This window comes from Pteropus medius, unplaced genomic scaffold, assembly GCF_902729225.1.
Source record: "Pteropus medius unplaced genomic scaffold, Ma_sr-lr_union100, whole genome shotgun sequence".
Classification (NCBI taxonomy): domain Eukaryota; kingdom Metazoa; phylum Chordata; class Mammalia; order Chiroptera; family Pteropodidae; genus Pteropus; species Pteropus medius.
The window spans coordinates 3,680,164-3,694,107 of record NW_024354499.1 but is presented as its reverse complement, the minus strand read 5'-3'; positions in this window follow the sequence as shown (position 1 = coordinate 3,694,107).

Below are 13,944 nucleotides of genomic sequence, written 5' to 3'. Positions count from 1 at the left end.
ACTAAGATCAGCCTCATGGTTCTGCGGAATCTACCTCTGAAACATCTCTGAAATGTTCCAGACCCTAGCTCAGACCCTCCTCTTCTCTCATCTGGGTTATTACACTAGCCTCGTTAGTAGTTCACTTTCTTCTAGTTCTGGCTACTGAGAGTTCATCCACAGCAGCTGGAGTTGCTTCTCTGCACTCTGCACAACTGTAGGTACTATCATTATATTATGTTCTATATTATTGCTGCCCCTGGATTGTGCATACTACTGTTGAATATGCCTTCTAAACCCCACATGGGACTGAGTTACTCCATAGCCTGAAACCATTTCCATGATTCCCTATTGATTTTAGCATAAAGCCCCAAACCACACACAGTGTTCCAGTTATCATAAACTATACTAAACTTAGTGGTGTAAAACAACAGCCATTTTATTAGACTTGTGAATTCAGTGGGTCAAAGATTTGGAAAGGGCATAGGAGGAATGGTTTGTCTCTGTTTCTTGGGGTCTAGGGTTTTATCTGAGGGTGTCTCCATGGATGGTGATCATCTAAGGTTCATCAACTCACATGTCTGGTATCTGAGCTGGGTGGAGAAGATTAGGACTGCTGACTAGAGCACCTACGTGTATCCTTCCCTTGTAGACTGGTTTCCCCGTAGCTTGGTGGCCTCAAGGTAGAAAGATTTCTTACATGACGCTTCGGCGTGAGTACTCCAGGTAGAATTTACATAACCATGTATGACAGCCTCTGAATTCACACAGTCATTTCTACCGCATTCTTTTGGTTACAAGCAAATGTGTCCCAATTCAAGGGGAAGAGACAAAGATTTCACTTCTCGATTGAAAAAGTATCAGGTCACATTGTAAATGAACATGTGAGATGGGAGATAATTGTGGCTATTATGGAAAATACAATCTGCCACACAAACTTTAGCAAACCCTGTCTATAAGACCAGCCTCCCCACCTGCCATCTCTCCTTGACCCCTGTGCTCCTGTCATACAGATTTCCAGCTGCTCCCTTCTGCACTTATTGTTTCCTCTACCTGGACATTCTTGCGCCTTCTTTAAGAGTTAGCTCAAAGGTCACTTACTGAAGGCAGACTCAGGCAAGCATAATAAAAAAGAAATAATCCTATAAACTTTCAAGCAGGAAAAAAAAAAGTGGCTTTAAAGAGTTAAATCACATATAAAAATGGCAAAAGACTAGAGAGAAGGATCACTTAAACAGAATAGAATCCGGAAATAGACACAAAAATATACTGGGACTTAATATTTGATATATCAATGGCTTTTCAAATAAGGGAGGGAAAAGATATATGCCCCAAACACCTATCTAAGAGTCACCTTCATCTGGTAGATATTAGAAAAATAAAACATTCCCTTTGCTTCCCCCTGAGTTATCTACCCTGTATTTGCTCCTCCCTGCTCCATCAGTTGCTTGTTCCCTTCTTCTCTGCCTGGGGCTCCTGGACACATCCCTCCTACAGATTCTACTCCTTCAGTGCCACACCATCACCACACAAGACTGCTCAAGGGTATTCCTCTCTACCAAAGGTTGGGAAAATGAAAAGAAATTACAATGTAGGAAGGGAGAACTTAAGAGCTGAGTATGATTTTTTCCCAGAAAAAAACTATGATATTTATTTAACGTGAACAGTGTTCATTTAATATGTATTCATTGAGTGTCTACTATATATCAGGCATGGTTCTAGATGCTGAGCATAGAATGATGTGGCCCCACCCTCATACCTTTGGGCTTTATAGCACACACCATCCTACTTCTAATGATCAGGACCTGCATCTCTTTGCCTGTTAACTCTCAACAGCCAGAACATGGGCCCATCAGGCCAGAAGTACGTAAGAATTAACACACCCTGGAAAAAGTGCTTATTTGGTGGCCTACAGGAATTGCTGTATTAATATCACAGCAACCACACCCCTCAGGTGTATTTTTTGAGACCCAGAGTTCCTCTGCAGGACTTCTCTACACTTTTGCACACCCCTACAGATGTTTCCAGAGATCATAACTCATATAAACAATTGCACTCAAATTCTTGTCTCAAGTCTGCTTCCAGGAAAACCCAAAAAGATAAATAGTTTAAAAAATACTTTTAAAAAAGCAAGGTCCTGACCCCATAAATACAAATAATAAGTAAACAAACATATAATTTAGGAAAAGAGAAGTGTTATCAAAAAACAAAGCAAGGTAAAGGAGAGAGAGAGTGACTGGTGGAAAGGGAAGGGATACTATTTAGGTAAGGTGATTGAGGAAAGTGCCTCTGAGGAGGTAAAGTGAGAGAGGAATCCTTGCAAACATCTAGTGGAAGAACATTCTTGGCAAAGGACCTGAAGCAAAAATGAGCTCCCTGTACTTGAAGTACAGCAAGAAGGCCAGTGGGGCGGGCCTTTCCTCTCCTCCAACTTCACTCACTCCTTTGGTGATGTCATCGTCCCATCTATATACTTTCAACTTCCATAATCTTCTCTCCAACTTGACCTCTTCCCTAGAATTCAGACTTGCAAATCTAACTATCCACCTATCTCCATTTATATCTCTAACAGACATCTCAAACTTAGATCCAAAACCAAAACCCTGATCTTCTCGCCTAACTTTCTCCGCACGCTGAATTGTCTTCCCCATCTCAGTAGGTAGGCAACTTCATCCTTCCAGCCTCCCAAGTCAGAATTATTGGAGTCATCTTTGACTTCTCTTATTTACCTGTCACGTCCAATCTAGCAGCAAATCATATGAGTTCTGCCTTAAAAATATCTAGAATCCAGTTACTTCTCACCACCTTTACTTATTGCCACCATCACCCCTTGCCTTACTTGTCCCCCTTGCATGCCTATTGCTCCTTTTATAATTTATTCCCACCAAGCAGTTGAAGAAATCATTTTAAATGAAGTGAAATCATCACATTCAGACTAAAAATGAAAGTTCTTTGAAAGGCCTACAAGATGCTACACTATCTACATTCTTATTTACCATTTTACCTCATCGCTTACTATTTTCCCTCTTGCTTACTTTATTCCAGCCATGTGGACCTTTTTGCTTTTCCTCAAATATTCCAAGCATGTTTTCATCTCAAGACCTTTTTACTTGCTGTTCTCTACTTAGAATGCTCTTCCCTCAATTATCCTTCACCTCCTTCAAATATTTGCTCAAGTGTCACCTTCCAGGTGATATCCTTCCTGCTGAGAGCCACTGCATATAGTTGAGCACCTAGCCAAAGGGATATATGGGGCCTGAAATCCAGCCTCAGTACATGACACACAGTAGACACTCAATAAATATTTGTTTAATATTTTTTAATGAACTATTGAATCAGATAAACATGACTCTTAATTCAGTATAAATCCTTAAAACAGGAGGTAATTTCTTAACTTCATTTGGAGAACCCTCATGCTGGTGCACTGTTAGTTCCGCTCTACTTCCTTGGCTCTCAGATTGTACCCGTTCTGGCTTGCTGAGAAAGAAAAGTCCAGTGGCTCCTTATGGACCTTTCTCAGATGCACAGACTTGGCTAAGGATGTGGAGATTACTGTAATGCTCTTGATGACTGGATTACATCCTTAACTCAGAACCAATGTCTTCCTTGGTTCCTACAGGGGAGCAGGAATGGGGGTTGTATTATCCTTACTAAGAAATAGATATTCTAAACCATATTGGTATACAGTTGGTATAAAGACCTTGATATCTCTATAGATAAAATTTTGAAAACTAAATACAGTGAAAAATATGGAGGAAAGTATTCTTATGATCTAAAGATAGGGAAAGCCTTCCCAAGGAGTACTTGAAACTCAGAATACCTAAGGAAAACACTGATAAATTTGGCTACATAAAATTTTTGAAATTTAAAATAATAAAAAGAATAAAATTAAAAGACAAGTGGAAATAAAATATTTGCAACAAACATCAAAGGATTAATATCCATGACATATAAACAGCTCCTATAAGTCACTAAGATATCATATGGGAGAAAATAAGCAAAGATATGAAGACAGTTCCTGGAAAAAATGCAAATAGCTCATAAACATATATATTTTTTAATAACCTCATCAGTAATTAAGGACATGCAAATTTATATAAGATAATATTGTTTGACTATCAAATGGGAAATATTTTGAAAGACTAAAAATGTGTGATGTCATTGTATTAGGGTACAACTCAAACTGTTTGTGGCAACTAGTCTACAAAGGTGGCCCCCAACAAAACAAAATTCCTCCCTTCCCTCTATGTGTATGCTGTTCTTCACATTAAGAGGTGAAGTTTATTTCTCCTTCTGTTAAATTTGGGCTGACCCTGTGATTGCTTTTACCGATAGAATGAGATGGATATGATGTTCTGGGACTTCTAAACCTAGGCCTAAGAGAACTAGTAACTTTTGCTTCCTTTTTCTGGAATACTTTTTAGAACCCAGTTATATGCTGGGAGAAACCCAAGCCACATGAGAAAGTCATGTGGAATACAGCCAAGACACTGCTGTTGATAGCCCCAACTGAGCCTTTATCAACTACCAGCTATGTGAGTGAACCATCTTCTAACCCACAATGACTTAGATCACTAATTAATATTTTACAATCTAATCAATCAGATCATTAATTTCTCTTACCTAGGGAGGAGATAGAGGAGTTGGGAGGGCTGAAAAAATATTGAATGTGGTTCGATAGTGTAGCGGTTAGCACATCTGCTTTACACGTAGAAGGTCCTGGTTTTGTGCCCCAGTGGAGCCACTGTCCATGGTCTAGGCTATGGCTTTGCCACTCTGAACAAGTCCGATGTCTGATCTCAGAAGCTGAGCAGGGTCCAGCTTGGTTAGTACGTGGATGGGAGACCACCTAGGAAGACCAGAAGCTGTAGGCATAAAATTATATATATATATATTAGTAACACCAGTCTACCAGTAGCTGAGTGGAGAATTTATTTTGTTCATAGGCTTGGTGTCTTATAAGTCCCTGAATTGAGCCCATGTGCCCATCAGATTGCATCCTCGCTGGGCCCATTATGCATCACAGCTCCCATCAGTTTCATACCTGGACCCTTGTTCTTTACTCTGAGGTGGCTTGGCCATGTATCATGCCTTGACCCACCTATGAAATAAGCCACAACTTCCCACAAGTTAGGACAAGGAGTTAAACCTGCTTGGAGCCCACTTATTTCACCTACTGTGCACAGGAGAAGAGAACTAGTAAGAAGAAAATTGGAGCAGTCAACTCACTTTCTACCAGTTAGATGCCACCAGCATTTGGAAAGGGAAGTCAACCACCAAAGGATAAATAATGGTCCCTCAGTAGTTTCCACTGCCCATTCATGCACTTGAATTCTCTCTGTTTCTGATTTAGGTAAGAATAATCAAGGAGCCTATGGTTATCTATATTTTGCCCTCCCAGCTCCTCTATCTCCTCCCTAGGTAAGAGAAATTAATGATCTGATTGATCAGATTGTAAAATATTAATTAGTGATCAAAGTCATTGTGGGTTAGAAGATGGTTCACTCACATAGCTGATAGTTTATGTAGGCTCGGTTGGGGCTATCAATAGCAGTGTCTTGGCTGTATTTCACATGATTTCTCATGTGGCTTGGGTTTCTCCCAGCATAATAACTGGGTTCTAATATCCCTTTTTGCATTGGAGAGCTTTCCCTTTTCCATCCTTAGTGATTCTGGTAATATTATCAACCACTGTGCCTTACTCACCTCTTGGTACAAGAGTGGGAAGGTGTCCTAGGTCTAGACAATTGTGATGCTTCCTTCTTGAATCCCTAGTAGTTAGTCAAATGAATGGGCATGTGACACAATTATAGCTAATCAGAGTCACAGGATGGGATGTACTAAAACCATGGATGGAGAGCAAGATTCTGTCTTTTTCTGGAACTGAAAGCTGGGAAAATCATAAAGTCAAAAGCTGCATATGTCCATAGTAAAAGAAACTGCTTAACAATAAAATTAGCCCCGAAGAATAGCAGAGCTAAGAGAAATAGGGCCTAATGACATTGTTTGAACACCTGGATCCAGCCATGCTTGAAGCTAATACTAATCCTGGGGCTTTTCAGTTAAATGAACCAACAAATGCCCTTTTGCTTTAAGGGAATTTAGAGTAGGGTTTCTGTCAGTTGCATCTAGAGTTTGACTAGTAAAGAGCTCTGCACCTGATTCTTTCCTGATGTATATATCTTGAATTCTATGAAAGGAAGAACTCTAATCATTCATTCTTATTCAGATAAAATATGTTCATTCTTCAGAGCCCTCGATCATTAATTCTAGAAGCGGGTAAGGAAGGCAGGGAAATTTTCTTCATTTTTCATATGAAATATCTGAAAGCCACAAAGAGAAATGAGATACCTTCTAGTAATTCAGTAACTATTCAATTCAATATATATATTGAGTAGCTGCTATATAATTAGCACTATGCTTGCCATTATATGAAAGTACAACACAATTACCATGATCAAGTAAGAGATCTCAGGGAGACAAGATTTATACACATATAATACCTAAATAGCTATCAAAGGCTCAACACATTTTACAGGCTAAAATGAAATGTAGAAATAACATGTACCATAAAAATTTGAGGAATTTCAGGGTTTCCTAGTCAGATGATAGACAACCTTAAAGACCAAGCTTGGAAAATATTACAATGCTGAAATGATTAGGAAATTTGGCTCCTCAAGGCAAAGGGGCAGGTGGAAAGTGTGGAGGCCCACAGTTTATTTCATTTCTATTTATGTGTCCTCTCTATGCCCCATAAAGTCTGAAACCCATTATTGCTCCTATATTCCGGTTTTTTTCCCCACTAACTGTGTGTTCTTCAAAGACACGAACCATGTCACAATCATCAGTGAGTCCGCGGCTCAGCAGCTGATATAGAAGAGACAGTCAGTAGGCGGGTGTTGAATGGAGGGATGAACGGATAAGGCCACACCACTAGAATATGAGCCCTTGAGGACCATTCCTGTCCTTACCTTTTTCTTACAATTCCCATCTAACTTTCCTCTCTACCATATAGATGCAATGAATACATATATTATTTGCCAAGATACAAGATGCAAATATGTAAGGGCTAGGGAAGTAACAAATTAAGAGTCACTGTCCTACCTATTTCCCTGGGCCTTGAAGCATTGGTTCTGCCAAGGACTCACTGCCCAGGGAGAGAAACTGCTGTCTTTCTTGCCAGCTTGCTGTGCTGACAGCTCTAATTGCTAAATGAACTGTCTGTGTTTCTAGTGAGGAGAGATGTTCTCAAAAGAGTATTTGGGCTCCTGCAGCCCTGGGACGGGAACACAATATTGTGCAATCAGAAACTACCACCTCAGCAGGAGAGGCCAGCACTGGATTTTCCATTACAGGAGAGGTAAATTTGGAACCTGCAGGCATTTTTGGAATTTTGGTTCCCAGAGTATAGTCGGGCCCTTCTGATCGTTGGGAATGTGGATGAGCTTAACTTTCAGAATGCAAGCTACTCTAATGAAAACAATGGTTTGCAAAAGATAAATTGGGTAGCAATGATAGAGTTCACAGACTCTGCAAATATATTCACAATATGAATCTTTGAAGTTCATCCATATATAAACATCTATTGGGTTTGTGCATGTGGGATAGAGAAATCAAGAATTCTAAAACATGACTCTTAAAGAGGAGGCAATTTTGCTGAGAAATAAATCAGGCAGTAACGATGACATAATTAAAAATTCTAGACGGGAAATGATAAGGATCACATAATAGACACAAGCACTCAGAAGAAGAAAAAAAATTACTTCTATTGTCCTTAAAACAGATGAATTTGCAGATGAATTTTAGATTATTGAAATCAGGACAGACCTAAGAAACTATTGGAGAAATTCGGAAACTATTTTCTCAGCCAGCTCTACTCTCAGATTTATTCTGCAAAAATCTTTTTATGTTAAAGAGACTTGGCCAAATGTTTGGTCAACCTTGATAATGGATAATATATTTTCACTCACATAGTCTCAATTTCTCATTAGTATAATCATGTATTACATAGCTGTATTTTAGTTTCTGATTGATCTATTTTAAAAAGTTAATGCTTTAACTTTCTTATTTAAGTTTTTTTAAGAAAAATATTTAAACAAACAGAAAAGCAGAAATTACTATACACTGGAGCCGTATACTCATTACTTGAATCTAAAACTAGTTAACATTTTATCATTTTGAATTTATGTGTATATGTGTGTATTGTTAAACCATTTCAAAGTTCATTTCAGTTGTCATGACAGTTGATTCATCCTTAAATATTTTATCTTGTAGCTCTAAAAAATCAAGGATATTCACCCAATTAACCACAATATCACCATTATACCTACAAAATTAACAATTCTCTAATGTTAACATTCATTACACATTTATATTTTCCCAACTATTCCAAATGTATTTTAGAGTTGTTTTAGCTTCTTATTTAAATGGACATTGAAATTACCATCACCATTAAACAACTACTGTTGGTATCCATTAATTCTTAATTGCATAATGTCCCCTCCTATTCTATGTTAGGTTGACACCTAACACAAAGGAACTTTTGGTATCTCAGCCTTCTTTATGAGTCCTAGCTAGACCCTTTCCTATTTTTTTTTTTTTTTGCCTTTGTTCCTCATCTTCCTTTTACCTAGATTCCAGCTTTCTAGCTTTATCCGCTTTTTGTCATCACTCAGACCTGCCGTCATTGCCCTCTTCAGTCTTGGCCTTGGCTCTTTCCTAGGCAGTTTTTGGACCCGTCTTCTGGATCTCTTTTCCCTGGTTATTCTACCCTACTTAACCAAACTGGTGCCAAAATCAGCCAAACTATGCCTTTGCGTCCTACTAGGGTCCCCATCTAAGGGAGATGGGATATCCTTACATTTAGCGCATGGTGAGTGGGGTGGATTTTCAGTACCATGGAGGATCTGACTATGATAGTTCAGCCATGCCAGTGTTGCCCTGTCTTTGATGTGCTGAACAGTCTTTCATGGCCTCATTCCTGCACCTATCTCTCCATCTGATTGATGCTTTGTTGAACTGTATGTTTGGTACTGTGTTCTAGACCTCAACTACAAGAGTTTTTCTGCATTCCAGTTTTACTTGGGCAGAGTCTTCCTTCCTAGGGTAGGTAGAGAAGGGCCAGATCAGAACACTGATCCCAGGGAAGCTAATGATTTGATGCTCCATTAAATCAATGCTTAAAGAATATTTGTTCAATATTTCTTTAGAGGAAGAGTTACATACTATGTGAAGAGACATGGAGAAAGACTATAGGTGGTCACATATCACAGCAAAATAAAGGCTTGCAGGTAACTGGACCCACTCTTCTTAAAAAAATAGCTGGGGAGTAAAGAGGAAACAATATTGCTAAGGTAGAACTGGAGAGGAGGGCAGAGAGAGAGAGAGCGGGCAGTGACCCAGAAGGCCACTTCATTCCACCTGTTCTGGGGGGCACTGTGTTCAAAGCTACCTGTTATTAATCACATGCTGCCCTCACTGTCTGAGTTCCTTGAACTTTCCAAACTGAAGAGCATCTTCACAACCAGAGCATCTCCTGAAGGACTCATGTCTGCTACCTACCCCTGGAGCCTCAGTTCCCCTGCCACTTCAATGCCAGAGACTCCAGATGTATACCACCTACAGGGTGGCTGAGGAGTTGCCCTGTTATCATGTCCCTCCCTAGTATGAGTGTCCAATTAAACATGTGCCCAGCCTGAGATCTTCCCTCTTCTAGACTGAAGCTGAAGTTCTTCTCAAAGACAGTAATACCACTTTCCCAGCAAGACCCCTGAGACCTTTGTAAAGAACTCTTACCAAGGCCTCAACATAGCTCATCACCATATCTGGGGACATTGGATATTACCAATACTCATTCATTTCTTTCCTACTCTGAAAGCAGCACCACAATTGACTCATTCAGAGGGAAAGGGGATTTTTTAGGTCCTTGGAAGTTGCTCTATAGTCCAGAGACTGCAGGCTTTGTCTGTCTCTTCCCTGACCTTATCTGAGCCAGTTTAGCATTTTATAGTCTCTAGACCCTCAGCTTATAATGAAGTTATGGGGGTAACTGTATCTCAGGGAAGATGACCCCAGCAAAGGTAACAAATTTTTCCAGTAAATGCAAATTCCAGCCTAAAATCAGCTTTTGGTCATTGTTTCTGAAGGGCTCAGCATCTGAAGCTAAGGGACACATTTCATCACAGCCTGTAGCAGCTGCCACGTTCAGGGAAGTTCTGTTCACACCAGGCAGGCTATCTCTTTATAATATTCTAAGTTTCCAATCTCATACACTCTAGACAGCCAAAACTGTCAGGTGGACACTCTTTCTCTAAAGCTCAGGGAGATATGCCCAGGTTGATACTCTGTCACATGCTTCTTGACTAGTTTTAACTAGCCCTGAATATGATCTACGAAGAATCAAAAATGACATTTTGCACATTAGTGCTACATAAGACTTCCACCCAGGAATGCCTGGGAAGCCTGAGGATTTAATATATCCTCTCCAACTCCCAGGGCTTTTTTGCATGTTTCTGACCCAACTTCCTTTCTTGGACATTTTCCATATCAGCTCCTATTTGTACTTTCATAGCCAATCCATTCACCGGTGAGGTCGTCTTCCCCCATAGTCATTCCATCTCTGACCTTACCTCAGTGTGCCTCCCAGTTTAGGAGAGTCCATCCTTGTCCACCTGAACACTGCCCAGCAGATAGTGATGACCAAACAACACATCTCATCCAAAAACTCAAAGGAAATCTTTCATTAACTTTGCTCTGTGGAGCACCTCATCATTGCAGATTTGTGTTTAAGTTTGTTCCCTCTCTAATTAGAGCACCCACACCATGTTTCCACATCCCCCTGCACTATCAGCCTGAAGCTCCACAAGTTTCATAGTAATGATGCATCAACTACTCTCATGTCCACTTGACCTTGAACCTTTAAACCCACCAGATCAGCCTGTGGATCAGAACTGAGAGAATAATAATAACAAGTATGACTCACTTTAATTCAATTTTTTCTCTAGGAATTAACTAGCATCCTCTGAATTTTACTTCCATTCTGTTCTCATCCCAGTCTAGCTCTTCTCAGCTCTTGACCTTGCCACCCTTTGAGGCTGTGTTCCTGCCCTCTGTATTCACTGAATGAACTTGGTTTTCTGGGCTTGTCCCATAGAGTTCCCGAAGGCTCTGCCTTGTATTCACTGCTCTGGTTCACTGGTCATGATAGGTTCGGTCAAGCTATAGTCACAGACAATCCCTAGATCTCAGAGCCTTAACACAGCAAAACTTTGTCTCTCATTCTGTATGTCCAATGTGAGTCAGTCAGGGACTCTGCTCATTGTAGGTACTAAGATACCCAAGCTGATGAAGGCTCCATCTTAACATCTGCTATATGATCACTGTGGTCAAAAGATGATGTGACATATAGTGTTCAGGCTCTTAAGATAACTTGTCTGGAAATAACACACATTGCTTCCATTCATATTTCATCGGCCAAAGTAAATCACATAAAGTGCAATTTACCATGAGTCTAGAAAAAACACTGAGGTATACATTATTGATTCTAATGACAGGAGCAAGACCCACTTGTTGTGGTTCATTCGCTTGTCACCCCTAGTCAAGGCCAAGCCCAATGCCCCAGTCCCCTCTGTCACTCCTTGTTCTTGAAAGAAACTTCTATTCCTTCACCCATATTTATTCATTCTACATTGGCTCTACAATATGGCTCCTGCTCTCTGCATTGCCCCTAGAATGAACTCCCTGGCATATCATCTCTACTTTTGCCTCTGATTCTGGTTTCTGGCTTCTGGCTTCAGGCCATGTTAACATGGAAGAGAGGTACTCTTCCTACATACCATACTTGGAACCCACCAAAATCAGATTAGTCCTTGTCTGCTTCCCTTCTGACAGGGGAGGTTTAGACACTCAGAGTCCCAGACTTGCAACTGGAGACAAATATCAAAGCCATGTCCAAGGAAGAATGCAAGCCAAGGCCGAGGAACTCAGCCAAATCTAGTCATCATGCAAAGAGCCAGAGGCAAGTAACAGGATCCTGAGACAAGGTCATGGAGCCAGGGAACATGAGAGTAAAGACTAGCAGAGAGGACGCTGCAAATAGAAACTCCATAAACATGGTCTCCTATGCACAGCTTAAGGTTTTCTAATTAAATGTCTTTAATCAAAGTAACATGTTTTACAATATCAGTTGGTTTTCCCAGGCTTTTTTTATAACCAGGCTTTTAACAAAAATCACCCATTATCTTCTCTGCCCTTGAAGAAACAATTTTCAACTTTTTAACCTATTTCATATATAAATACATATATTTCCTCATATATTAATAAATTGGTTACATATTTATTCTTGGATTTTTTTTTTTTTTTTTTTTTTTAGTATTAGACTATTTAGTTCCGCTGTGCAATATGAAGAATTGACTTTCTTATGCTACTCACTGCATATTTTTCTTCTATCTTCCCAGTGTGGTTATATCCCAAATTTTCCCAGTGTGGTTATATCCCAAATTTTGTTAAATCCATATCCAGTGTTAATATTTATATCTTTCTCTCTATTCTCTACTTCTAGAACATTTCTTATATTTCGTCTCTTCCATCAAATTTTCTTTTTATTTTGCTTTATAAGATATTTCCTTAACTTCATCTTCCAGCTCTTCTGTGGCCTTTACATCCATTCTCCTTTTTTAAATTAATAGTGGAACCCTGTTTTTTAATCAGAAATACTCTTTGAGCAACAAAAATGGAAGAAATATTTGCTAATTATGTATATGATTAGGGATTAATATTCAGAATATATACAGAATTCCTAAAACTCAAAAATGAAAAAAACAAACCAAATTACAAAATGTGCAAAGCACTCTTATAAATATTTCTCCAAAAAAGATATACAAATGTCCAATAAGCACTTGAAAAAATGCTCAACATCACTAATTAGGACTGTGCAAACCAAAACTGCAATGACATACCACTTCACACTCATTAGAAGAGCTATTGTTAAAAAACAAACGAACAAACAAAAAAAACCAGAAAATAACAAGTGTTGGTGAAGATGTGGAGAAATTAGAACTCTTGTGTGCTATTGGTAGGAATGTAAAATGTGCAGCTGCTGTAGGAAACCGTATGGCAGCTCCTCAAAAAATTAAAAATGGAATTACTCCATGATCCAGCAGTTCTGCTTCTGGGTATATATCCAAAAGAACTGAAAGCAGGGACTTGAACAGATATTTTACACCAATGTTCATAGCAGCATTATTCAATAGTCAAATTTTATTGGTAGATGAATGGTTAAACAAAAGGTGTTATATACATACAATGGAATACTATTCAGCTTTTAAAAAATGAAATTTTGTACATGCTACAACACAGATGAACCTTGAAGACATTATACGTAGTGAAATAAACCAGACACAAAGGGACAAATATGGTATGATTTTGGTTATATGAGGTACCTATAATAGTGAAATTCATAGAGACGAAAGTAGAATGGCGATTTTCAGGTGATGGAAGAAGGGAGGATGGGGAGTTATTGTTTAATGAGTACAGAATTTCAGTTTGAGATGATAAAGATGTTCTGGAGATGGACAGTGGTGATGGTTGCACAACAGTGTGAATGTACATATAAACTGTAATGAACTGTATACTTAAAAATGATAAAAGTAGTAAAATATATATTATGCGTATTTGGCCACAATAAAAAGAAAAGAGATACTCTTCAAGAATGATCATTAATCACCATGGCAGCGCTGGGATGCGTGGAAGGGTTGGTGGACTTCTCTTGTCTCTCTCTCTCCAATTGACACCATTCCCTATAACTTCATGACTGGTTGTCTCCTATCTGTTCCTTTAGACTTCTATTCTGCCTACCACCACAAAACATACACATGGCTACCTCCTGCCTTGTCTTTTGACTTCCAGTTTCCAATAAGAAGTCTTCTGTAATTATTAACTTTTTCTCCCTCTACGTGTAATGGACCT